Source organism: Vanellus vanellus (genome assembly GCF_965231255.1).
Source record: "Vanellus vanellus genome assembly, chromosome: 5".
NCBI lineage: Eukaryota > Metazoa > Chordata > Aves > Charadriiformes > Charadriidae > Vanellus > Vanellus vanellus.
This window is the reverse complement of record NC_138910.1, coordinates 72788540-72816389: the sequence shown is the minus strand read 5'-3', so window position 1 is coordinate 72816389 and position 27850 is coordinate 72788540.

Here is a 27850-nt window from a genome sequence, read left to right as displayed (position 1 = left end):
AAATCTGGGACAGGCCAGTGCCAAAGGGCTTATATAATAGCCCAGACTAGTCAGCCAAAATATAGTCTGAGAGCTTTATAGGTGGAGTTCGGTGGGATAAAAAATACTGCAGGATTTGGACACAAGAATACCAATAGGGCCGGCAGAGAATTTCTTACTTCAGTCAAGGATGATCTCAGTTTCATCCGGTGAAGGGAGCAGACAGTTGTTGAAGCAGATAATTATTGGCTGAATTCCTGCAAGAACGCATATTCTCTTAGTGCTTTTACTTAATAAAGTGAGCCTCTGTTTAGGCAAGAGGATCTTGTCTTCTGTTCACGTTCTGCTCACCTCTAAATCCATGTGCTCGGTGCTCTGGAGCTGTCATCTTCAAACCAGCTGAAAGTCAGGAACACGGATTGCACCGGAGGTGCCTTCTAGATATGTTTTCTGTTGATTTCAGTGAGTTTCTGATCAGATTGGACACAAGGGGAAACTTCTAAGTGCTGTAAGCAAGAATAGAGAACTAGGCTGGACAGGTACGTAGCCCCAGAAGTGAATTTGAGTACTTTTAGCTGAAGATAGAAGGAAGCAGTTTCCTCGTGTAGTTTTCTGTCGCATAAAGCTTTGATAGGCTCCTTTGACTTCAATGGGAGTCTCGTTACTGTCTTTATGGGAAAAAGATGGGACTCTCTGAAGAGATTTTGGCTCTGCCAAGCACCCACTCCTCCACGGTCAGACACTGAGCAGGCCTTAGCATGAACCACTTGTCCATGGGTATGGCCTTAACAGGGAAGGTCCCACCATCGCACTCAGGCTTTACGGTACTGCCCATAGATCTTGAGGAAGAGAGAGGCAGAGGATCAGGAATTCGTCCGCGTTAAGAGAGACCTGGGCTCAGTCTAGGGTGGTGGAAATGATTTATGTCTTGTTTTGTCGGCTGAATCAGATGGTTGAAGGGAAAGTTATATTGGGTCAATGCCGAACAAAAATGTTTTCATTTTCTCACCAAAACAAAAGCCTGGAAGAAAATTAAGGCTGCGCAAAGTGTTTAATTGTTTAATTTAATGTCCATGTTTGTGTTCTTTTTGAAATGAAATGTACGCATATTACATTTCAGTAAATTATTTCTGAATGCTTTGAAATAAAACCATGATTTTTTTTTTTTTTTTTTTGAAACAGCAAAAGAGTATTCCAGTACTCTTAAATTCCCCATCAGTATTCCTCAGCAAATGTAATTTGGGAACTGTTTTGGTTAACCAAAAAACGATTTTTTTTGGCAGATAAACTATGCAATCTAAACCATCCCCACTGCATACAGTTCCCAGCTCCATCATGAACTCCCTGCTTAAGCCTGAGACCCGTTGACTTATCTGCAGGACTGGTGCGTATATACAGACACGCAGCCTGAGCCCGTGCAGAGGAACAGCTGTACGTTTAGTATAACAGCCGCCAAAGATGACGGAAAGGGAAGATGGGACTGCTCAGTTTGTCCTTAAGGAAGCTTTCCTTTTCCAAAAAGTAAAGTCTTAATTGGGGAGAGGTTATTTTTCTTTCTTTTTTAAGAATAAAAATTCGGTATTATACCTCCCCTGTTCTTCTAAGTGATTTCGTTGTGTTCTGTATTTTGTAATCTTTGGGCCAGCTGCAATGACGGTTTAAATCAGTGTGACTCGGCTAACACTATTGAGCTCCTAACCCATAATGCTTCAAACCACGCGAGCCCTGACTTATCTCAAGCGAATGACTGCTTCCCCTGGAGTCGGCTGAGGCCGCTGGTGTTATTAAAGTTAAGCAGGAGTCTCCGTGTTCTGCTGTGTTCGGGTTTAAACGGTAAGGTGATGACACTTCTCTTTTGCTTTTGTTATTTCTTGGAGTTGTTCTCCTTCCTTTTGGTATGTGTGGTTTAAAAGCAGTCCATCACGTTGCAGACTCTGTAAACTGTGGGTTGCTTAATTTGTGTGATTCATAACACAAGGAAAAAAAGAGCCATCATCGTTCTTGGTATTACAGCCAGCTCTGTTACCCAGAGCATTGACCTTGACCAGCTAATGATAGGTATTTAATATATGTGTGTGTGTGTGTATGTATAGATATAAATATTCATTATGTGAGGTCTGAGATCGGAAGGGAACGCTGGCAGTGCCAAGTTTCGTTCGATGATTCAGGCCTCCAGCTGTGCCAAACTCTGGGTTCCCTTAATGTACCATTAAAACAAAACCCAGGCTTTGCTTGAATGTCATCCAGCTTTATTAAGAGAAAGATCAAGCGTAATCTTATTACGCTTGTCACTCAGAAACCATAAGGGTGCAGCCTTGGTGTGTCTAGTTGGTCCACATGTGCGAACAATTTTGCCTCGCGATGCTCAAACAGGGGCTGTTATTCTTTAATGGAGGCTATGAGTAACAGAGCTGCAAATTGCAACGCGAGCGCGGCGATGCGCGCGCACACACTCCCGGGTTAGCAGAAAGGGGGCGAAGGCGTAGATTGTTTGCTTGGATTTTAACATATTCCTCAAGCGCGCTTGAAGCCACGTAACCACAATGTTTTCCAGAATCTGTTGTGTATATTTTGAGGTTTCTAAACTTCCGTAATAACTTACTCGACTTCTGGATGGGGACCGTGTGTTAGAGTGGACAGCCGCGTCGTGGAAAACTAACAGGATCACTGAGTCTCTCTCTTCTTGGTTTCACTGCTCACTGGGCCAATATTATGAGAGAGATATTCAGATAAATTGTGCTTATCTTCATTGTTGCTCCTTCTCCGCAATGTTCACAGCTGGGCGGCAGGAGATAGCAGTGAAAACCACTAGTGTTTATACCAGTGTAAAACCAGAGTAATACAGTGGTGATTCAAATCAAATATTTCTGCTTGCTCGAAATGTGGATGTATATAGAAAATCTCCGTGTTTATACATTTATGCAGAAAAAAACTAAATTGAAATTAGTCAGGATGTTTGGCCATGCGGCTGAGAATAGATCTGTGTGGGTGGAATTCACAAAGATAAATAGTAACGAGTGGAATGTAGATACACATTTGATGGTCTAATTAGGAATAGATTTGTAATAAAAAGAACTTATTTGCAGGCATAGCATGTACGAATTAGTACTCCAGGAATACAGCTTTCCATGACTTTTAGCCAATTAAATTTAACATCTGCGAGCAAGGTATCCTTTGTGCACGGGGATGTAGAGGCTTGATACGACTGCTTGTATGCACAAAGTAGCTTATGAATGGAAGTGTTTGCAGGATGGAGCTCATCACTGTTGGGTTGTGGCAAGCTGTGTCCAAGACAGGTGGCATATAAGCTTGGGGGTGACCACTTTTGTGTTCATACAACTCCTTCAGAGAATCTGTAAATGCCGCAGGACTGTTTCTTGTTGTTTTCCCACTACACAGATGTTCTCTTTGACAAATAAGATTTACTGACCCTCCTAGTAGAGTCTTTGCCATTGCTGGCTAAAAACCTCCACTCCTTCCTACCACAGGACCTTTAGCTAACGGACTGTCTGTCCTTCCCCAAGGATGTCTTTCTTCTGTTTTGCTTTTAAAGAATGAAAAAATAATAAAGAAAAGTCACAGCCAAGGAATCTCCTAGTGCTTTAAAAATATTGCAGTCAAAGTGCCTTATGGACATCCTTTTCCTAATTTATACCAACATCCCTAGGGTCAAAGCTGATCTGATCCGTCATGTCCAGGCAGACCTGATCCTGAGTTATGACATTTAGATGGACCAAAATGGGTCCTTTCTAGCCAAGTTCTCTATTATTCCACAGCCTTGGGCATGCTTCGCACTTCAAAAAGAGACAGATCTCCAGATCTATGTACTCTAGATCTCTTTCCACACCACATGTGTCTGAGGGTCTTGCAACACCCCAACTCCTGGGGCTTGTTTCTCCTGCTTTCCTAGAGGGAAGGGCCTCAGCCTGCAGCCTCGCAGCACTCCTTGAAAAAGCCCATTTCCTGCACTGTCGTGGCTCACCATGATGCTGCAAAGGCATCTTTAGCTGAATTAAAAGGCTCAGGAAGGTCTTTTAGGGCAGATTTCCTCTGTGTGATTGAGTGGCGTTGGAGATGCCTGGTGTAATTCAGAGGCAAATGATGTACATAACACAAAGCTGTTTTCGCTGGAGATATTAGCTTAAACCTTGAAAGTCATGCAGCTATGTTAAACTGCCCTTTCAACAGCGCCAGCTAAAACCACGTGTGATTGCTTTTAATCCATGATCAAGGACAAGCTTGGGAGGAATGCACTTGCTGCAGTGTGCTCTGCTGTATGGCAGAAGAGAAAGTGTTGAGTCCAAACCGGAGACCAGGTTGGATGTGTCATGCAGACCCAGGGCTTCAGCGGGGACGCGTCTCGGCAAAACCAGAGGGGAGCCAGCAAGAAGAGGGGACGCACATCTGGCCATGGGTGAGTCAGGGTCTGTGACCTCCACGGAGGACTTACTCTCAGATGGCGATGGAGACCTCAGCCCCATTGAGCGCGCCTTGCCTCCAGTTGTTCGCACTGGTGGGGCAGCCTCCGAGTGCCACCGGCACTGTGCTGGTTAACGGTAAGAAAGAAAAAAAAAAATCCATTTCCAGGTTTGGGTGACTTCACCTCACCTTATTCACAGCCTGATTTGTGAACTTTTTGGAGCGTTTTTCTGCAACAACAGTGACATCCAGTGGCCAGCCGGATTTTTCTGGGAAAAGAGGGAACTATCGACGGTCTTAACAATGTGAAGCTTTTATTTTTAAAACGATACTGACTAAGGAGGCTAGGTTTTGGTTTTCTTGAAGAGCTTCCTTTTTTTAAAAAAGTCTAGTTAAATGGCTTCCATTTTCCTATGCCAGTGGTGCGCTGCTCAAGAAGTGGGCTAGAAAGCATCGGTACTCTGTGCTCCAGCAGTTTGTCCTGTGTCCATAAACTTCAGGAGGCCAGCAATTTGCTGAGGAATCGCTGTGTTTTGTGCTATGGCATCACCACGTTTTTCACTTGTGAGACAATCCAAATAAATGACCAGAAAGGGGCTCCTGGAAAAGATGAAGAAACCAGTATAGCCTGTAAAATAGTTGACTGTGAGGTCAAAACCAGAAAGAACAACCAAGGATCCGCGTCCTGTCAACTGGGAGCTTAGATTTGTGGTTTTCAAACTAATTTTCAAACAGAAGATGACAGCTTGTCTTGTAATCCTTTGCAGCAGTTTCACAGATTTGACAGACATTGTCCCCAACTAACTTTCCTGGCGTGGTTTAATCTCACACTAGAGCAAGATTACAATGTTTTTTTAATTTGGTTTAGAGCTGTGCCTGTGGAAACTGGAGCAACTGGGGGGACCCTAATGAAATGCTCAGTGGGAAGGTTCAAAACAAACATGGGGAAACGCTGTTTCACACCGTGTGTGGCCACATTGTGGCCACACGATATCGTGGAAGCCAAAAGCATACATAAGGCCGAAGAGGGATTAGACAAACTCAGTAGTCCAGCTCTGGAAGTCACTAAACTTCTGATTCCCAGAGCCTGTAAGGATATACCAGGGTCCTCACCACTACTTATTTCCTACAGAAAGCTACTAACTGCATCCTTATTACCTGCCAGAAGCCTTTGCCTAAGGCAGGTGAAGATGCTGCATTTCATAGTACTGGCTGTGTCCTAAGAAAGGCTGAGGTCCCACAAGATCTGGTCCTTGCTGGACCACGCCTCAGAAACATCTCCACAAGTTCAATGAGATACTCTGCATGCAAAAAAGCTCTTCTGTTGACCAAGGAACTTTCCAAGGCTTGAAGCTGCCCTGAGCTCAGACTCCATGGAGTCATTGTAGGTGTTTTAGTAAAACATTCGCAGTTACCTTCTTTCAAAGCACAAGCGTGGAGCAGGGAGGTATGGAAACAAGTTTTCTCCCCCCTACCCCGACCCTTGCCTGGCTTTGGCAAGCAGGTCCATGTGCATTCCAGACTAGTTCGGGATGGCTCGAGGGATTTACGATGGGATATGAAACACTTCGCTCGGAGGCTACCTGCCTAGCGCCAGCTGTCGAGACTTTAGTGTGGTGGCTGTCCAGGGGGCCAGCGGTGGCTTACGTGAAAAGACCTGATAACTTTGGTTCAGATGGGAGGGTGTTGTCTAGCAAGGCTGCAAGCACACTAATGAGGCACCTTGGACAAAAAATGAGACTTCAATTCCTTACCGATTTCCTCACTGCTGGAGGTGTTGATGACACTCAGCAAACAATACTGTACGCAAAGGTAGTGCATTTCATACCAGACCATCACCAGTCTCAGAGATGACTCAACACCCTGAGAAGACTCTCAGAGATGTGAGATTTTCTCTAGGTTTTCCTCAGGCTCATCTCCCTGTCTTCACCTGCAGTGCCGGGGATGGGTGAAATTCCCAAGATTTTGTATGTTGGCCCTGCCAGTCGGAGGGGATCACATGAGGGACACAGAGACATGTTCCCTGTCGCACAGCTCCGTGGTAGGCACGCACCTCCAGTCACACCTTACATCACATCTTTGTGCAGAAAGGCGTGTTCCCAACAACATGATTCAGTGAGAAACACGCACCTTAAAAAAAAAAAAATTAAAAAATTTAAAAAGTAAATCCCACGTAGTCGTGGCATTCTGCTATAGGGGAAAATGCCAATAACCATCCTCCATGCAATGTCTCAGTCTGAGCAAGCCCTGTCTTCACTCGCAGTAAAACCTGAGGACAAAATAACAGGCAAACCTTTACTTCAGTCCTACCCACATCATTTTCCTCCTACAGATTTCTTGTCCTGGTAAGTTGTTCCAGCTTATACCAGCAAACACAACAAATATACTTTAGAAAATAAGCATTTCAAATCTGTAGGCTTTGTTGTTTACCCCCCCCCCCCCCCCCGAGGGACCTTTTCCTTAGCATGGTCAGGAAGGGATTGAATTCATCGTATCTCAGACATACTGGGCTGAGGTAATAGAATATTGTGAGCTGCTCATCCACCTCTCTCTGCCCTTTAAACTTGGATCCTTGATATCCAGTGAGTTATTTCTTTAATACCGGAAGGGTCATCCTCTGTTGGATCTTCTCTCTGTGGAAAACTCCTCTAATGCCATGTAAGTAAAGCTAGAATATGATATAGCCCAAAAGTTCTCATAACCAACCAGAGCACAATGTCCAGCACAGGTAAATACAGCTCCCCCTCCTTGGAAACTCTGGCATGGCAAGAAAGGTGGGGGACAGGGTAGAAGAGGGAAGGATGGGGAGGAAGGATGGGCTCTGGACAGTGTTCCGGAGCTTCTGGGCAGTGCTAGGGTAACTTGGTGGACCATCGTGCCATGTTTGATAGATGCTGAGGCTAAAGGAGCTATTTAAACTCAGGTGGTTAATGGAGAGAGAATTGCACAGAGAGCTTATGTCCTTCCCAAACCTGGTATTTGTGATGTTGGAATGAATTGCTCTGTGGAGGTGCCCATCTTCTCCAGTGAGACTGACCAGCTTAGACTAGTCACTTCATTTTGAAATGTCTGAAGCAGCTATGAACCCTGTTGTTGTGTGGGTCTGACATGGCTCAGTTGTTGCTGTGGTCTGACACAGAGGCCAGAGGAGATGCTTGGGAGGTGACCTCACTTCAGTTCTTGCTTGTGTTGTTTTTATTAACCTCAGTGAAACAGCTGGTTTAGACGTCAAGAAAATTTAGGTTTTCATAAAAAAAAAAAAAAAGGTATTTTTATTCTTTTCCTCACCATATAATTAGGGCCAGTCAGCGAGGGAAGGTGTACGAAGCCTTCAAAGATAGCACAGAACTGAGTGGCGAAGCCCACATGATGGCACTGTATTGGGTCTGAAAGCAAAGAGCTATGCCAGCATGGCACCAGTTTCAAACTGGTAAGCTCAGTCCCATCTCGTGCTGAACCCGTTGTGGGCTCTGCTTTCCACTCCAGGCCACTTCCAGAGAGGGATTTCCAGCGTGTGGCATTTGGGTGTCTCCGGAATAGCTCCATGCCCTCAACAGGAGGGATGCTCAGAGGGGCTAAGCAGAGAGAAAGAGAAGAAGGGGAGAGCCGTGAGAAGGTTTTATTATTAGTTTGAAAGCCAGCAAGAAAATAGAAGGCGGCTGTGCGAGTCTGTCTGTCCTTCAGACTGAGATGCTCTGAGTATGATATTGCATTGCAGTTCTCAAAGACACCCCAGGGAAACACAGATCTGTGCTCCATTACCCTGGCGTCAATCTGGAATAACCCCCTCAACTTCTGGCTCCTCATTGCTCCAGTCTGCCCCCAGCTACAGTGTGGCCTTTCTCCAGAGCATATTCTGTGAGTGCTCACGGGTGAGAGGGGAGAGAGGTGATTATATACAAGGAAAGAAGGAAGGAGAGCCATGGGGGGATTGCTGGACATTCAAAGTGCTGCACATTTTGGCCTTTTATGTTTGATTGCTTTGCTTCCCGTGACTGTCCAAAAGTGGCTATGAGTCAGTTCCTCACAACTGCAGAGAATAACAACATCAAACAAGAGAGGGAAAATGATTTCTCCATCTGCCTTGGAGAAGGGGTGGCATGATGTAAGGAGGCCCTGATGAAAGCCCGCTTTACGAGACCATTGCACGTGGCTTGTACAAAGTATATTTTAAGGCACGCTTTGAGCTGGGCTGCTCCTGCCAAACAGGGGAGGAAGAAAGCTCGTTCCTTTTGCATAATGCTGAAATTTCTAAGTGCAAAACCATGTCCTGCAGTGGAGCAAAAGCCACCCACCTGGGGTGACAGTGTCTTCTGAAGGATGGGGTGCACAGTTCCTGGCTTTGTCTGAGTACCAAGCGTCTCTTCCCTGGCCAAGGACATTTGAGGTAGCATCAACAGACCTAGTGGGGATGGTCTCTGAGGTTGCTGAAGTTTCTCTGGGGTGCCAGTTCACTCACCCATGAGATTGTCTCTCATAGCATCTATTATCCATTCTTGTCTGGTTTTGGGCACTGTTACTGTCCAGGAGTTGCCCCAGGGCACTCTCAGTTCTGTGCTGTGTCTTTGAAATTCACTTTCTCTTGGGGAAGCCCACCTGCAGCTCTTGATTTGAACCTGAATACCAGCCGCCAGGAAGCTTTTGTTATATCTCGTCTGCCTGAGGTGCGGGTAGGGATGCGTTCGGGCTGATACATACACTGCATGTCTCATCCTCTGGCGTGGAGCATGGCCCACGTTGTTTCATACTAACTAGGGGAGGTTGGGGGACACTGGAGTCCTTCCAACCATTCCCAGAAAATGCCCCTGCTGGATCCCCACGAACATGAATTTTGTTAATGTTATCAGTAAAATCTAAAATAAAAATTATCAGGCAGTCCTAACATCATACACATCAATTGATGCTGCGTATCACCCACCTAATCCATTACCTGGTGTCATTCTTTATACTCTGATAAGACAGCATGTTAGAAGGGTATTGAGGCTGGAGGAAACTTGTAGATACATCTAGATCCAGCTTGCAAAAGCTAGATCTCTGCTCAAATCCAAAGTTTGCTCCTCGTCAAGCTGCACTCGAGATTCAAGGCAATTCCTTCCAATTCCAGGAAGAATAGAGGAGCAATCCTCTGGCAGGGGTAGCGGTCTAAATCTGAGTTGTCACGAAAAAGGGTGAAAGATCCTCCAGTTTTTAAAGGATGGTATCCATTAGCAAAGAAGGCTGGGTGCAGGGATAGAAGCAGCTATGATGCCGGAGGAGGAGTGGAAGGGAATGAAAAATGCGGAGGGTTTATCCACAGAACTGGTTCCCCATCATAGGTCTGTGACATCTCCCATCATAGGAGACAGTAGGAAGTCATGTGGTTCCCCCAATAACTTCATGCTGTTACCCTGAGGCCGTTGGGTTAGAGAGGAGTGCTATAATGGAGAAATTAGCAAATTCAGATAAAATTAATTGCCTGAACTGTTTGCTGTAGCTCCTTACTACAGTCGCTTCTTGACACATTCATCATTCAGCTTCTAAAATGTTCGGTTTGACCATTCTCAGAATAAGTGAAATGGAGGCACGCTTTTGGAGGCAGCAAGCAAAGGAACCAGTAAGTATTTGCCCCAACTGGGAACGTGCGGCTTTCAGCATTTGCATTTTTGCCCACGCTAATTCCCGTGAAGTCTAACTGCCATAAACACTCTGGTGGTGCCAAGAGGGATGAAAATCAGCCTCGAGAGAGAAGGAGGAATAGAGACTGCCGCCTCCTGATTGCAAAGCAGCCCGAGGTCTAAATGGCAACAAAACGTTATACATAACGTCTGATTCACTGTGTGGAGAATGTAAAGAATTGAGACCTCCCGACACAGTTTACATTGGCCTTTTTTATGACTAATTGTGCAGAAAATAGCTCTGCTTGTAGTGTGCATGGAAACAGTTCAGGTTTCTGCTGTGTGTCAGCTAATGGGCTAGCGAGGCTTTTTTAGCACAACTTCAAAGACTCTGGCGATGGAGGTCCTTTGTGAGGGAATTATCTCCTTCTCCTTTGTACCCCTTTATCCTTCTAAGCCACGGAACAAAGAATTGTGAAACAAAGAGACAAAGTAATTTGTAGTAGATCTCTAGACCTAGATAACGTACATAACATTTGCTTAAAAACATTTTTTCTGCTTCTGTCATCAAAACAAAGTTGTGTTTTTCTGTGCAGGAACACCCAAGTGCATTGAACTTTTGAGGGATGCAACCTTATGCTTAGGTACGCTATTGATGGGGGTCACCAGAATGTCTGAAATGGTAAAGGAGAGCTTTAGTTTCTGTGGTCAATGAGAAAATACGTGGCTGTTACTTAGAGTTGGCTGAGAAGTGTATTTCTCTCCGCCTCGGGATATTCCACTAAGAAAGGAAGAAAATGCATTTTTTCAGCAGTGTGTGTGCGTGCGCACGCTTTAAGGAAACCATGTATTTTTCACCTTTTAGTAAAAAAACGAAGTGGTTTATTCTTTCTTTCTTCCAGTGAAAAATGAAACCTTGGGGAGATAAGGAAATGCATTACATGCATCTGCTTTGTGTAGTCCAAAGCACAGTTCTTAATTAAAAAGAAAAAAAAAAACCAAAAAAAAACCCAACACACCACCAAAACACAAAACAGGGATGGAAGATGTTTGATTAATGTTAGCAGCCATGCTGTATAACGTGTTCCTCCAGATCCTCTGTCTTGAAAAAACAAGACATGAGTGACAGGAGAGTAATCTTGGCCTCATCAAATTTAATGAAGAAACTCCCCCCAGGTGCAGTGAGCCACACTGACCACTCCACTGATCTGTGTTCAAACTGCAAAGTGACTCTGAGTTTAGCACTGAGTCTTGTCTGCAAACAAATCCCATGAGTATCTCCTTATCCTTAGAGGGTGGAAGCACTGCAACCACACCTTTCCTGGTGTTTTTTTTTTCTTTTTTTTTAACTTAAACGGTTAGGAGAGGCTGCGTTGCTTATCTCCATGCCCAAGAATGGACTTTCAGTTCAAGTCTCTATCTAGAAAACCTTTTATGTCTGCTTTCTCTCCTTTTCCCATACTTGCATGGATTTCCTGAGGCAGTTGATGTTCTGACCTCTTGGATCCAGTCTTCATCGGCTGTCAGGGTAAATTTGGTTAATACTGCAGGAATATTTTATTCAGATTCAGACTGAAGAGGGGGAATAGCGATGGAGAAGCAAGAGCATTCCTCTGTCTCTGTCTGATATGTCTCTAGATACACTAACTTTTCAATAGTTATTCTTTCTTGGTTTTTTTTTAATGAAAATTTCCAGACCATGCAGAGAAATTTTTAAAAGTTTTTAGCAGAAGCATACACACACACGCATAGATAGATATAAAAAGTTCATTTTTTACTATCTATAAATTAAAAATAAATACAGTGATGTTATAAAAAAATCTGGCAATCATTACATATTCTGTTTGCACATATGAGCAGCCGGAGGCTGGGATTTCATGTTTTTCACTGGTCTAATCCATGCTGAGCTTAATTGTCTCTAATACACAGGTTAAATTGGGTGTCATTACATGCCATAAGCTGTCAAAAGTATTACATTGTTGTCAATATCTAACAAGTGAATGCTTATCTCAAGTTGTATGTGACCAAGGAGAGTCATTTTATGTAAGAAATTTCGCACATAGAAAAATTTCCTGGATTTTAAAAATGGGAAGGATAATTATGATGGACTTAGCAGCAGGAGGCAAGCCAAGGCATTTTTTCCAGGAATTCTTTAACCCTGGAAGTACAGCAATGACATGAGGGTGTTTTCATGCTTCACTTTACCCACCTGCACTGGACCTCCCAAGTGCCGCCTCTTTTCTTAAACCTTCTTCTTCCATGTGTCTCTGATGCTGTGGAGCTCCTTGCCAAGAGATACTATGGATCGCTGATGGGAAGATGTCTGTGCTGGGTGGGAAGGCTGCTGGTTTGAGCGTACAGACCCTCAGTTCTTCCATCATTGAGGTAGAGCATGACTTCAAGTTGCTTGTACTGTGCATGATGAGATAATGAGTTGGGCACAACAGCGTTACTGTGATGTATAATAAATAGATGGATACAAAAGCCATCACAGTATGCGAATTCTGACTGAGCAGAAAAGTTAAGACAAGTAGAAGTCAGAGCTGGTTAGTATAAAAATCTTGTGATCAGGTGGAAAGGATGTATTAACAGTGGAAGCTGATGGTGACATGGGTGGTGATTTACCCAGATGTACGTGGGATGACGTGAACGGGAAAATTTTAAGCTAAGTCTAAAGGTAAAGCTTTGCAAAGACCTGCTCCTGCCATTTCCTAGAAGTTGTTAAAGATTCAGAATTATTTGGGGGTCAGCTTGAAGTTGTTCTTTGGTTTTGATTTTTTTGTTTTCTTTTGTTTTCTCTTGGTTGAACTTCAACAATGAAAACTGCTGCCAGGCTAAGACAGTTGGGGTTGTTCAGCCTGGAGAAGAGAAGATTCGGGGGAGACCTTATTGCAGCCTTCCAGTATCTGAAGGGGGCCTACAAGAAAGCTGGAGAAGGGACTTTTTGCAAGAGCATGTAGCGATAGGACAAGGGGGAATAGCTTCAAACTGGAAGAGGGTAGATTTAGATTAGATATTAGGAAGAAATTTTTCACTTGGAGGGTGGTGAGGCACTGGAACATGTTGCCCAGAGAAGTTGTGGATACCCCATCCCTGGAGGTGTTCAAGGCCAGGCTGGATGGGGCTTTGAGCAACCTGGTCTAGTGGGAGGTGTCCCTGCCCATGGCAGGGAGATTGGAACTAGATGATCTTTAAGGTCCTTTCCAACCTAAACCATTCTGTGATCTATGATCTAAAATATTTTGATGTGTATTGAATTGTGGACATAAAATGAAATAAAAGAGTTCACATTCAAGTTTTTAATGAAGATTTTCATTTATTCAGGGATTTGGAGTTAGGTGGTTGGGTTTTTTTTTATGGAAGCTGGTATTCCTTCATGTTAGGTAGAGCAAAATCAAAGAACTAAGCCTCGGAGGGTAAGGAGATTTGTGATATGGAAATGTAGTTCGTAGTCTCAGAAGAGGTGCTGGGGACATTCGTTCCCCACACAGGTGGATTTCAGCTTGACGGAAACCCTCTCTTCCCTGCAAGTCCAGTCCAAATCCAACACAAACTCCCAGATAGCTGGAGGACAGTTCCCAAGCGAAGGGGTATGGCCGAGGACTGAATGGCTTGGGTTGACTTACCCTGTGGAAACACGCATCTCAACACACTTACGTTCTTCTGCTGTCCTGCACAGCAGAACACCAGTTCAACAAGCTAGAAGCTTTCATCATGTTTTCCACACAGAGGGCAGGAATGCGAAGCCTGGGAGGTCTTTTGGTCATCTTTTGGTCTTCATCCATCACTTGAAGGGACCAGCGGGCTTTGCTGAGGAGCTGACGGTCCTGACATTTTGTGGATTAGGAATCAGAGCTGTTGCGTAGTTACATTTTTTCTGGGTTTAAAGTGGTTAAAGTTGGGTTATTTTGTGCTGTTGTGATGTCAAAGATTTGCTGGAACCAGAATGATTGTTTATACTAAGAAATCTTTTGGCATTTAAGACTCCAGTTCAGGAAAAGTAGAGTGTTGTACCATGGACTCAGAAACATCTCTGACTTTGACACCTTTGACTTTGGTTCCTCAATGTCACTTTGCCAGTGACAGAGTGGGGACCTTTGTTTGCCTTGGCCACTGCATAAAAAAGCAGGATATGATCAAATCCAGTTAATCACTCACAAATGTCTCATTTCTTGAATCTCGGAGGGTGTGTAACACATTTTTGGGCCTGCTCTCTGCTCCTTTGGCTTTTGTTAGAAGTAAGTTAGTCAGGGGAAAATCAAATTTTGAGTTTTCTTAAAAGGAAGTGGAGGAATCCTGGAACACACTGGGGCTCTGCAAATGTACGTTTAATCATTTAAAGAAATGTCTTTTGGCTGAAAGCTCTTACCACTGCTTGCAAGTTGCACTAAAAGCCATACGACTACATCATTCCCACAACTGATGCGAATTAGCGCCCTTGTTGGCAGCGGACGCGGAGAGAGGCAGGCTCAGGGAGTACTAGGGACTGAATTACTCTCAAATTCATAGCGACTTTGTGCAGTGTGGGTGAAGTGTCCTAGGGCTGACTCTGCTGGCGGTAACGCCAGCTCCTGACACGGTGGCATGCACGGGGGGAGACTCGGGCATGTCCTGCCTGCCTTGGTTTTCCTGTTAAAAGCATTTGGCTCTGCTGGGGAGCCGGGCAGTTGCAGACATCTCCTCCAAACACACAGTGCTTAAGGCAAACGCACACTCTCCGAAGTAGCAGCAAACCAGAGGAGCGCGTTTCCACCCGCCGCACGTGGTGGAACTCCCTGCTGCAAGATGTCACGGGGCAAAAAGTAGGTGGAGGTAGAGGCTGGAGAGCGTTTGCGGTGAATTGGTCTATTCAGAGCTGGCAGTGAGACGTGATGACCTGGGTGTAAATGGGGGTCACCCAGCCACGCATTGCTGGGAGCTAACGGACGTAACGAGGGGGGGGGGGGGGGGGGGGGGATCGTCCAGTCCTTTCCCAGTGATATTCACGTATATGTTTATACACCTTTAATACTCACCGTGGGACACAGTTGGAGACAGGTTATTGGGCTACGTGCATTTTAATAAACCTGTTAGTGGAGTTCTTGCCTCCTTACTTTATACCTCTAACCCATCCCGAACACAATGTCGGACTCTGACAATACGTTGAAAGCTTTGGAGGGATTACACTGCCTTATTGAGTCTGTACCCAAAGCCCTTTGAAGGCTCCCATTGACTCCAGTGGGATTTGGTTCAGACCTCAAGTGTACGGGACTCCCTTAAGTAAACTCTTTCAAGGCCCGTGCATGCTGCAATACTTATTCGGCTCTTTGTTACCTCTGTGAATAGGAACGCGACCTTTACACTTCTAGCAAAAAGCTCTGATTTACAGGACTAAATCTTCATGTTTTGGGAGAGGTAAGGTTACCATCCCAGCTCCTCCCAACCCCGCTGTGCAGGTGGCTGAGCGGTTGATGAAGCAATTCCCGAATCGCTGCCATTTCAGGTAGATGAGCACTGAGCGCGCAGTACAGCAGCTTCAGAGCTTCTTCATAAGCAGATGTCCACGGGCGACGGTGGGCAGGGTGGACATCTGGGGTTGTCAGTTGTTCCTAGTTGTGAGTCAAAACCCAAATAATATTCTTTTTGCCACCGCAGAGTCATTCTGATACCTGTGTGAGAAGTTCATTTAGTCCATGCACATACTAAAAATGGCCACAGGGAAAGACAAGACTAGCAATTCGTCTGGTTTTTCTTTTATCCACCCAGTCCTTTGGCCATGGGAGGGGAGGGGGTGTAGATAAGATGGAAAAATACGGTATCGGGCTGTATGCTGTCTCTTCCCCTGGCCGTTGCCAAAAGCTGCAGTGGGCTATGTGGTGAATAGTTGAGTCTGAATTCCAGCAAATTGCATCACGTGCCTTTCTTGCTTTTGGAGCTGGTCTAGCTTCTGGTGACTGCCTCCCAATCCTGTTGTTCCAACAGGAGAAAGTCAAGTGAGTGAGAGGAGCCGTTTGATTGACAGTGCTATTTTCTACCTGTATTTTAGGTCACTTCCTGGGTAACAACACTGTGATTGATGTACTGAGACAAGCAGGATTTGAAGTGGAGCACACTCCTCCTGGACAACCAATTGGAAAGTAAGCAGCTGCCCACAGATTATTAATCACTTTCTCTCCTTTTCTTTTTTTCTCTCCCTTTTTCTGTGACTAAGCAAGATTATTGCATTAGTACAGGAGGTGGGTAAGGGTGTGAGGAACGTCTCTTTCCCACACAAGTTCCAGACAAAAAGTGGATTGTAAAGCATCTGTAGGGTGAGTTTGGAACAGACTGAGCTTCAGTGGCTGGTTTTTTTTTTTCACTTGTGGACATTATTCATATCATAGCTGCTTAACTGCACCAGATGAGAAGCACCACAGTTTCCTTCTGTTTTCAAGAAACATCTTGTTGTGCTCATTTTCCCCCATATCTATTTTGTCTTTTTCTCTCCATGGGGTTTTAGTTGCAGGGCAGTAGACTGCCACCAACTTCATTTTTCAGACCTCTCCATCAGGCTGCTCTTCTTCAGGTGGCGTTTCAGTTTTGCCTGAAGGACCAGATTTAATGTAGCAGATGCACCTTGGAAAGTAGGTTGGGTAGGTGAAAAGTGTTTTGATATTCCCTGAGCTTCTCCATCCGTCTGATCAAGTAAAACGGGCAAGAAGGTTTGATTGCCAGGCTCTTGACAATCTTCATTAGTATAAGATAAAATACGGCACAAAATGGTCCTCAAGTGCTAAAAGAGACTTCCTTCCTCCTCTAGACTTTTCTCTTTCCTGGCCATTTAGATGAGGTCTCTGTCTAAAGATATCATAGGCAAGCAAACTGGGAGGGATGGTGAGAGACTATCTAGCTTTGCAAAGTTAACCTTTCCCCTGCATTCTGCAGATAAAAATTGGCTGAGATTGCTCTGTCACAGGATTGTTATCCTCATTAGGAGAAAGCGTTAGCAGCATGCTCCTGTCCCTGGTGGGCGGACATGACGTGGTCCAAATATGAGGTGAATTTCAATATGGAGGATTAATCGCAGGGCTAGTAGACCATGTCTGAAAAAGCTATGTTTAATATAGTTATAGGAAAATTTGGCTGATCTAACCTTGTTTGTGAAACACTCGCAATGATTCATATAGAATATAATATGGCTCAACTGTACATAAGTGTCTTTGACAGAGCATTTATCCTAAATGCTTCTTGGAATACGTTGAGCAATAAAAGCACAGTCTTAAATAACAATGGGGAAAAGAGGGAGAAAAAGCTATCAAACACAACAAGAGCACATATTCAGGGGAGGTTTAAGAAGCACTTTGGCAGAGGAGAAAAAATCAACATGGCACAGGGATGAGCTTTAAAGACTGTAACTGTCTGGAGCTGGAAATTTTGGCTAAAATCAACAAAAGTGCCTGTTTATAAAAATACAGCAAAACAGAAGAACCAAGCAAACACTACCAAAACCGCTGGGGTGTACCTTTCCTAGTTTTCTGACAAAGAAACTTTCCTTTCAGGGAAGCAGGCACTTTCCCCAGCAATTTTCATTTCGTTGAAAGTATCATCTTCCCATGAAAAGTATTTCAACCGGAAATTCTTAAACTATTAATTTATTGGCTGTTTGCAAGCCCTTGAGAAGAAAGAAAGATACAGTAGTGTGAGAGATGTCCAAGAATAGTCTCTGCTCTTTATGGTCTTCAGATATGTGTATACACATCATCACAGACTGGAAATAACGTGATGGGGCAGGAAATTTGAAACAAAGCCACTGCTTAATGTGGACTTATTTGCAAAAAGGGGCACCTCTGTGTATGCATTCCTCCACCTTGGCAGCAGTGTCTCTTGTTCGTGACGTCTTCCCTAAAATTGTCAGTTCCTGGGGGAAGTATTCTTGAAAGTGAGTGTACTTGGACTTCTGCCTAGAATGGTGCATATGTCCTCAGTTGAATTATCCTACACTTGGTAGCTTCTGTTCCCAGGTCCAGACCAGAGTGTTGATCCCTTTGTCTGGACTAGTACCCTAATTTCAGTGGTGTCTGTCCCGAATGTTGAACATACAAAACTTTATTAAGGGCTACACTGATGTGTATAAGTACTGGATTGAGTTGAGAAAGAGTGTTTGGTTGTATTCCGTAAAGATTAGACGCTCTGCCGACGGACGTGTTCCTATGGTCTGATGATCCACACGGATCAGCCAGTTTTAAATGAGAATACAGAAAGAAAAAGAAGTGGCATGGTAAAGAAATCCAGAATTGCCACTAAATTTCATTATTCAAGGTGCAGAAACAGTAGATTATGCACAGTTTATATAGTCTATAATAGACTATAGCCTATAAGTATATCTAGAAAGTTTAAATAAAGAGTTAAAATATATTCACAGGAAACAGCTTGCTGCCTTTACTAAAAAAGACACTTCCAGACCTGCACATCAGGGACTGTATTTTCATTGTCCTACAGCTGGGGCTGTAGCCATCAGAAATGGTTGGAGCTCCCCCTTGAAAAGGAGGAGGCTGCTGCAAAGAATTTTGTCTCTCTTTTTTAGAATAGCCTGTATTTTATGATTTCTGGCCGAGCTGGAAAAGACTGTCTAATCAAACACAGTTATGACAAAAGTTGACAGCATATTCAGAAAGCATGGCCAGATAATTTTTGTGACGTTGGGGTGAGGTTGCTGTAATTGAGAGTCTTAAGGAACCTGGCGTTTTTGTCTACCCTTCTTTTTTTGCTCTCTTTCCTTTTTAAAAGGTGAAATTAAAAACATTTGAAAACGGTTAGAAAGGCCCAGAAGAGGAACCATTTCGGGGTAGTGGCTATACTAAGCACGTGTATACATCGAATAAGCAAGTAGTTCAATAAATTTTGAGCTGCCTGCAAGCAGAAATTGTTTTATGGATCGTAGAGATGCAGGTGTTTTTATCTTGATTCTTGTGGAGCCATACATGAAACAAGAGGTATTTCTCTCCTCTGCTGAAACCCAAAAGAGACATTTCTGCTTTTCTTCCAAATAAGTTGTATAAGGGAGTCGAGCCCACTGCATTGCATTCTGGCACTGACAATTGAAAAATTGGATAGTGTTCAGGGAAGATCAGCTGGACTCTAATGTAGAGATTGGTGGGGGTGGACAGCACATGGAAAAAATGCAAGAGTTGGAAAAAAATGAAGCAGCTGCATGCTTATGTTTTGGCCAAGGGAATTCAAAAAAGGATTGTTGTGGACTGATTGTGCCCAGAAGGACCAAGGGGAACACTTTGAGCTAACACATAGGAACGTTTGGAGGTATATCATAGATTCATAAAATGGTTTAGGTTGGAAGGAACCTTAAAGATCATCTAGTTCCAAACCCCCTGCCATGGGCAGGGACACCTTCCACTAGACCAGGTTGCTCAAAGCCCCATACAACCTCGCCTTGAACACCTCCAGGGATGGAGCCTCCACAACTTCCCTGGGCAATTTGCTCCAGGGCCTCACCACCCTCTGAGTGAAAAAATTTTTCCTAGTACCTATTCTAAATCTACCCTCTTCCAGTTCGATGCCGTTCCCCCTCATCCTATCACTACATGCCCTTGCAAATGGTCCCTCTCAAGCTTTCCTGTAGCCCCCCTTCAGATACCAGAAGGCTGCTATAAGGTCTCGCTGGAGTCCTCCTTTCTTCAGACTGAACAACCCCAACTCACTCAGCCTGTCTTCATAGAGAGGTGCTCCAGCCCTCTGATCACCTTCATGGCCCTCCTCTGGACCCACTTCAACAGATCCATGTCCTTCCTATGTTGGGGGCTCCAGAGCTGGACACAGTATTCCAGGTGGGGTCTCACCAGAGCAGAGGGGCAGAATCACTTCCCTCAACCTGCTGGCCACACTTGTTTTGATGCAGCCCAGGATACGGTTGGTCTTCTGGGCTGCGAGCGCACATTGCCAGCTCATATTGAGTTTCTCATCAACCAACATCTCCAAGTCCTTCTCCTCAGGTCTGCTCTGAATCCATTCTCTACCCAGCCTATATTCTTGCATGGGATTCCCCAGCCCATGGACCTTGCACTTGGCCTTGTTGAACATGATGAGGTTTGCACAGGCCCACCTCTCAAGCCTGTTCAGGTCCCTCTGAATGGCATCCCTTCCCTCCAGCGTGTTGACCTCTCCACACAGCTTGGTGTCATGGGCAAACTCGCTGAGGGTGCACTCCATCCCAACATCCATGTCACCAAACAAGATGTTAAACAGCACCAGTCCCAGTACTGACCCCTGAGGAACACCATTCATCACTGCTCACCACTTGGACACGTAGCCATTGACCTCAACTCTTTGAGTGTGATCATCCAGCCAGTTCCTTATCCACCGAGTAGTCCATTGGTCAAATCCATGTCTCTCCAATTTACAGACTGGGATGTCATGCAGAACGGTGTCAAATCATTTTGAAACTGAGGGTGGTTCTGGCTGATTATCAGTACTTCTTGACAGTAAGTTGCAGGACAGTCTTTCTCAGGTTAAGTCAGAATCCCCATTATTTGAAAAAATGAAAGTAATTTCAGCAAAATACTCATGCTACATCCTACTTACTACAAATGCTGCCTTGCCAAAAAAGCAAATACTATTTTTCTTTAATATCTCTGTTCCTAGACTAGTATGATTATTATGATTGAAATGATTAGTAATCTGAACTTTATTGTCTGATAATAATGAAGCAGTGGTATCATAAATAGGTATTGACGTCTCAGCTCTGCCATCCGTTTCCGTTTCAGAAAGAAAAAGAGAATATCTTTTTAGAAAATAACTCGTACTGTTCCTTTGTATCAGAAGAGCCTTGGGAAGAGTGAAACACGATAAAGACCAAAGCTGTGTATGCTGTCAGTCACATCCAGGCTGGGTAAAGCCAGAAGATTGTTGGCTTCCTCTGTCCAAAATGCTAAGCATGGGTTGTGAAATGGCTGCTTTTTAAGCCGACCAAAATGAATACCTAGAGTCTCACATTTCTGTTGTCTAGTGACAAGCACAAATTTGAACCAAGTTCTCCCTTTCTTAAGGTGCTGGGGAAAAGTAAAGTGAGACCTTGGCAGGCTAGAAGAGGTAGCTAAGACATGGAAGGGTTTAATGGCTCCAGAATCAATGAACTGGCAAAGAAAAGTTCATCTACAGTGCATTTAGCTGGCATGGAGCTATTTGGGAGCTCTCACCGACTGGATTTCTGAAATCCCCTAGCTCCTGTTGATCTGCCTGGTGCTGACCTTCCTGAGCCTCTTCTAGAATCCCACCAGCTGACTATTGAAAATACCTTCTTTAAAGCTCGAGCTCTTTCTGCAAAAGAAACCCTGTTGTACTCAGCATGCAGAACAATGCCATGAACGCTTGTGAACTTATCCTTACATTGGCTTCATTTGTTTATTTTGTTGCCTGAGGGAAAGTGTCCTGAATCTGTTTGCCTGACAACCTTCAACAGCTTTCGTATTTGCTTCTTACTTTGCTGGCTGTCCTCCTTGTCCCCAAACAAAGGCATTGGAAAATGAACGGCTGAATCAGTATCTCATCACTTTGCTCTAAGATAAGAAAGGCAACTTTTTTTTTTTGGTGGGGCTTCTGCCAGTTGGCCATCCCTGCCCATCTCTGTCTTCAGAAAGCAGGGCTGCGTGCTTGCGGTGGGGAGAGAGGAGGAGGTAGGAGAAAGTTTCCCCTCAGATGGATTCCAGTGACTTGAGCAGATAAAGGGCCACAGCTGCTTCACATTTAATTGGAAACAGCCAAATTGCAAGATCAATCCCGGAAGCACCTGTGTCCATGATGACTCTATTGTTACTGGGTTCTCAGAATCGGCTCTGACCTTCTGCCACACGCCAAGCCCTGACGTACCGCACACCGTTTCCTCCGCCAGAAAAACACGCGGCAGTGCTCGTTTCCATCAGACTGCTCTTTCAGATATTTTGCTCAATGCTACCTTCTTTCAGAATGGGAGAATTCAGGACAAGCTTTTATTTCTGCCTGTCTGAGAGTTTATTGTAAAGTCTCTGAGCTCTTCTATGGAAATTAATTACCCTTCCTCCTAATGTTTGAACTTCCTGGCCCAGTCGAAGCAACTTGGTTTTGCTGTTGTAGCTTATTCCTTTCCTTCTTTCTGAAGCGAAGAACTTGCTCCTTCACCTTTCCTATAGCATCCTACCGTGTGACCCTGGCTTCCCTACTCAGCGTTGTCTCAGGGTGGAAGTTTCTCTGCTCCACTGTGAATGCTTTCTTGTTCCCCATGGGATGAAAGCCCACCTGATCCACACAGTGATGCAACCTTTTCACTCCATCAGGATCCAGAACCTTCAAGAGGTGGTATGCAGAGGTGGGAAAACGTTTGACATAATATTCCCTGCAGCCCCAAACTGGTAAAAGTGCCAGTTCAATAGATACATGCCAGAAACTTAGGGATGCCATCAGAGCCATCAGAAGTCTCCCAGCAGATTTGCTGTGTTCCTTGGGATGCCCAAGCATTTTGGGATTTCTGGTGCCAGCCTGGCAGGGTTACTCCACTGTGCTTAGATGTAAATGTTAGTGTTCAGGATGTGTTTGGGAGAACGTTAAAGTTGTAGTGAAATAAGTAAAATTTTATTTAGAAAAGAGAGAAATGCAAAACAAAAAATTGAGAGCAGTGACACTTTAATTGGGAACCACCAAGTTAACTGAGAAAAAAAGAAGAGCTGGGGAGGTGTTAGCCCGTTCTGGTTCTCATCTCTGCTGAGACAGGGAAAAATGCACCTTTTTTTTTTTTTCCTGTGGGTGGAATAATCTCCCCGTTGGGATGCTGCAGTTCTTCTTAATCCTGTTGTAAACCTTTGCCTCTTTCACTTGATCTGAGCCTGAAGATCATACTCCCTTCACTAGCTTCCTTCCCTCAGAAGAAAAGCAAACCCGTTATTTAGGGAGGTTTCTCTGACAGCATAATTTGCCGTAAGAGGTGTCTAGGGATTAAATGGGGTTCATCTGCATGCACTGGCAAATTTATTGCCTCGTCTAACATGGGAGAATATAACTACTTAATGCTTAAAATAGTCACTCATGAAAATATGCGCATTACATTTTCCAGAGATTCCCACGTGCCTTTGAAATATCCTCCTTTGCGATTTAATTGTCTTTGTGTCTATAATTACCTTACAGTCACAAAGCATAGGGTCTGAGCCAGTCAGAGTAACTATCGGGGGAAAGAAACTGAAGAAAAGCTCCGAGACGTGATAGAGAAGCAAAGTCAACTCACGAGTTCTCAGCCATAGAAACTTAATTATCCTGTCACTTCCTGAGCAGCACGTTACTTAGGGCCAGTGCATCTGCCTGTTCTTTGGGCCACCTTTAAAGACCAAATCCCTTCTGAAAAAGTGGAGTTTAGCAACTTGCTACAAAAAAAAAAAAAAATATCTGTGAAAGAGTAGGGTAATTTGTGCTGTTGGTGGAAGAATATGGAGCAGAACTTCTCAGGAATTCTGCACTTGACTAGTTCTCCCAGTGGGACACTCGCTTTTCTCTATAATCAGGTTTTATCCTTGGCAAAATTTCTGGTTGCTTTTGAAAAAATTGTTTCATATTCCATACCATTCTGTTCCTTGGGAACTTGCACACAGGGCCACTGGGGAACGTGGGCTTGCTTCTTTTTGCTCCAGGGCAGCTTACTTGCTGAGCTGTCCTGAAGCCAGTGCTAAGGTTTTTAGGTTTTTTGCTTCTCTGCAGCCCATCGGTTTTAGGAGATCTGTATCTCATGCTCCATAAACTATCTAATAGTTAACTCATAGAGCCTTGGAGGCTTCAAAAGTTCAGAGCTAGTTCTTACTTTATTTCCTAGCCAAGTTCCTGTTTCCACAAGAGAAGCTGATTTTTCATCCTCTTTCTGCTTCCAGCCAACTCTAATGCAGATCTTTTCACCCTAAGGTCGTTAGTATAAGATTAAAATTCTGGTCTATAGTTAGTAAAGATAAAGCTGATCCAGACTGCGCTGAAGTCAACAACAAGGCTTCCATCGGTGCCAGTAACTTTTAGAGGTCATCTTCAATATGAGATTGTTGTTGATTGTCTTCTTTCTTTGGTTGTGAGGAGCCATGAGGGAAACAGTAGAAAACTGAGAATATATTCATACAGTTGTGCAGATGCTTACGGTAGTCAACATAAAAAGACTGGCTTTTCCAGAGAACTGCTTATGGGTTTCTCAGCCAGACAGCCCAACTTGCTTGCAGTAGGTGTCTGACTAGTTTTAGATGACTAATCATTTTGTGAGATTAATTCCCCTCCTATTTGAAGGACTTGAGCCCCATGTTCAAGTCAGAGAGCGTCATTAGACTTCTTAAGCCTTTGGAAGAATTGCCCCATCCTCTCTCCAGTGTTATATTGAAACAGCGAGATTGTGTGAGTTTTGTGTTTGTGTATTCAGCCTACACTTGTCCTGTGGATTGATGGCCTCTGTCTCAAGTGATATCAATCTGGGCTGAAGTGCAGCTGCACTTTGTAACAGCTCGAGGGGCACAAAGGTATCAAGTGGTATTGTGTGGTTTGAAAGATGTCGTTTATCTAAGGAAGTTTGTGGTCTGTTTGCTGTCACTCTGTCTTTGCAGTGCCGACTTCCCCTTACCTTCGCTATCATGCTGTCAGGCAAAGAGACCTCACACGTTAGGACAGATAGCTTTTTCCACTTCCAGAGCTGACTTCTTTTCCTTCAGCAAGAGGGCTGTGGGTTGTGTTGCAATCAATAGAGCAACTTGATTCAGCGTAATTGCTAATAACTTTGCTTGCAGGGAGCTCTCTAACATGCACGTGTTCCTAAAAAAGGAACAGAAGAAAAGGAGTTGATGACTTTTTTTGTTGACACTTAAAATTCCTTCAAGAACAGTGCCTTAAAAGAAAACAGTTGGGATACAGTTTTCTACATAAGAATGCACTAACAAGTACATTTTCCATCTTTCATGAGCGATCAGGTGTTCATAGGGACATTATTCACAGTTTAAATGGGGTTAGAAGCCCTTCAAAACAACATTGAGTGACTGGTGGCATGGCCAAATGACTCCTTGTGGGTAGATCTTGTTGTGTCAAGCTGTGAAATTTACTGACACCTTTCTGAATTACCTCCACAAGTAGAAGGTCACTCTTACGTACATATGAGATGTGATATTGTGCCATTTCTTGTCCACTTCAGTGCAAAATAGTCTTACTTTTAACAACTCATGGTATGTCAGCCAAGCCAGGTGGCTTCACGCAACCCAGCTTTGGGTCTGAAATAACTGTGTGGGTGTCCCTTTACGAGAACCACGGTGAAGGGTCAGACTAAGGAGCACGTATATCGGCTGCTTCTTCCTAGTTAAGTGCTAGTAGTAGGAGCAGGAATGCCAAAAAAAGTTAAGTTCTTACAACAGAACTAGTAAATTAAGAATGGTGAATATATGAAGCACTTGTCACAGTAAATAACGTAGAAGCCAACATACATTTTCATGTCATAATCATTGAATCATTTTTATGAGAAGTCAAAGTAAATTCACTTGTGATCTGTAAAGTATGTAAAGAGTTTAATTCATCCAGTAAATCATGTGTTGGGAATACTGTACCCAGCTCCAGATCAGATATACTTCAGAGAAGCTTTAAGGTTTTTAAATCCTTCCACAAGCTAAACTGATCTCCAGAACCTTTGGAGGTTCACCCTTCTCTGGAGCTCTTGCTCCATGCAAGTGAATGTCATGCCAATATGTTTCCCATTTCCTGGGGATTAAACTGCTGTGTTTGATGACTCAGAACTTCCCAAGAAAACAACTCAGTCACTCACTCTGTCTGAAGCAGCCTCTGGTGTCTCAGAGGACATGTCTTCTCTTGCGCAGTGATTCATGGTTTCAGAGCCGAGGATCAGCTCTCTCTTTTTTTTTTTTTTCTTCCCATAAAGTTAATTAATAAAACAAATTTCTATTAGTGGGTGTTGAAAGACTTTGGCTTTCCACCTACACTCCCAAATGCTCCGCATTCCAGGGAGAGTGAAAAATGGACCTGTGAATAGAAACAGGAGGGAGAAAAAGCAGATCAGATGCTGTATATGTGTATAGACACAATGGCTGTCAACTGATATGGTGGAAGAACAGCCTGAATGAAGACAATTTCCTGCAATCATAATTGCTAAAAATACACTACTACAGTAATCCAATTATAGAATTAATACATGCAAATTTAGAGATAAAGATTGAGGCACAGGGAGTGACTGACAGAAGCTGAATTATCTGTTTGGGCCTCTGCCTTGACCTCTTGTTCAGGCTGGTGGTTGCATGGATCACAGTTGTTCTGCTTGTAAACACCAGATCCTTTGCCACTGTGACAGACCTCTGAGACTCCAGTTGGTCAGGAGAAGCAGCTGGAGGATTTATCCCGTCATGGCCACTGCGGACCTGGCTGTACCCGTCTGTCTGCCTCATCTGTAGCCCCACCATAGAACAGAATTTTACATCAGCACCAAGAATTAGCCTAAATAAACACCCAGCGTGGTCATAACTCCTGTTGACTTCAGTGAGAAAACAGCTGGTCCCACAGGGGACCAGTGTTGATGGAAGGACTAGTTTGGGAATATTTCCCCGTTTTTCTGCTGCGTGGGACGCCAGACCAGCCCACAACTCTGAGTGCCACTCTCTGTTGGTCGCAGCTTGCAGAGGAAGAGAGGCCGAATTTGGTGCTCTCGTTTGTGGATAAGAGCACACTGAAGCCTTTCTCTGCTGACACCCAGGACACGTGTCAAGTCAGGGATACTAAGATTTTCCTGCTAACCTGCCGTATCTCAGCAGCAAAGTCGTAGACAGGCTCCAAGCGTTTTGGTATCCAGTGCCCTGTCTGGCCATTGGATTTGAATCTCTTGTCATCTGACCCCAGCTTCACATTTCCAAATTACTCTTGCAAAAAAAAAAAAAAAAAAAAAAAGGCAGTCACAGAAATACCTCTGTCGAGACAGGACATCCCTGTTTATGTTTGAACGGCCGATATGAATCTGGAGTCCCCAAGCGATCAAAGTGCACATTCACCGAGATGAGCCCCATGTTGTGTTTGAAGTGAGCACAGCACTTTGAAACAAGGATGAAGCAGGAATAAATCAGCATGAAGGATGTGGGGCATTAACTACTTTACATGAAATCCCTGCTGGAAAGACGTGGCCAGTGTTCCAAAGTTTTCCTTGGAGAGTGCTCGGAAGTTGCATACCAGCCTATTTGTGGAAAGCTAAACAGTTCCCTATTGTCCTTGATGTGAAACACTTCCCAGATAAACACTTTCCCCCTCCATTGAAGAAAAACGATACAGCCTATCCAGAGCTCAAACACAGAGGACTACACTGGGCGGCCGCTCAGCCTCTGCAAAGCTGCTGGTTTCTGTTGGCATTGAGTTTGCTAAAGTCTAGAGTTCATACACATGCCGGCATTATTACGAAAAGACTAAGTTACTGAGTGAGACTGGGATAATCTTCAAGGGTTTAATAACGTTGTGTGCCCACATCTTTACGTCTCTGGGTTCGTTATACCCCTGGAATGCAAATCCCAATCCACAGTGGCTCAACAAGGTTCACATGGATCTCAAATACTTTTGTGGTATTGTCTCCTCCTGATTTCTGAAGGGGAAAGAAAATGTTGCTAGCTGAAATAACCTCACGTGGTTCTCTACAAGGAGGGCAGTAAACCTCTGCTGCTTTAGTGGGTTTAGGTTGTAACGTTGCCTGCATTTGCAGCATTTTAAGGAATTATTCCTAACACCCACAGGCTCAAGGCATCATATTCCAGCACAAGGAAGATCCAGGAGTCCCTGCATGAACTTTGGAGAGAAAAAGCTGATTTTTGAAATCAGCAGTGCTAAGAATCAAGGCTGTCTAACACCAGGGTAATACTGATGGTGGTTTG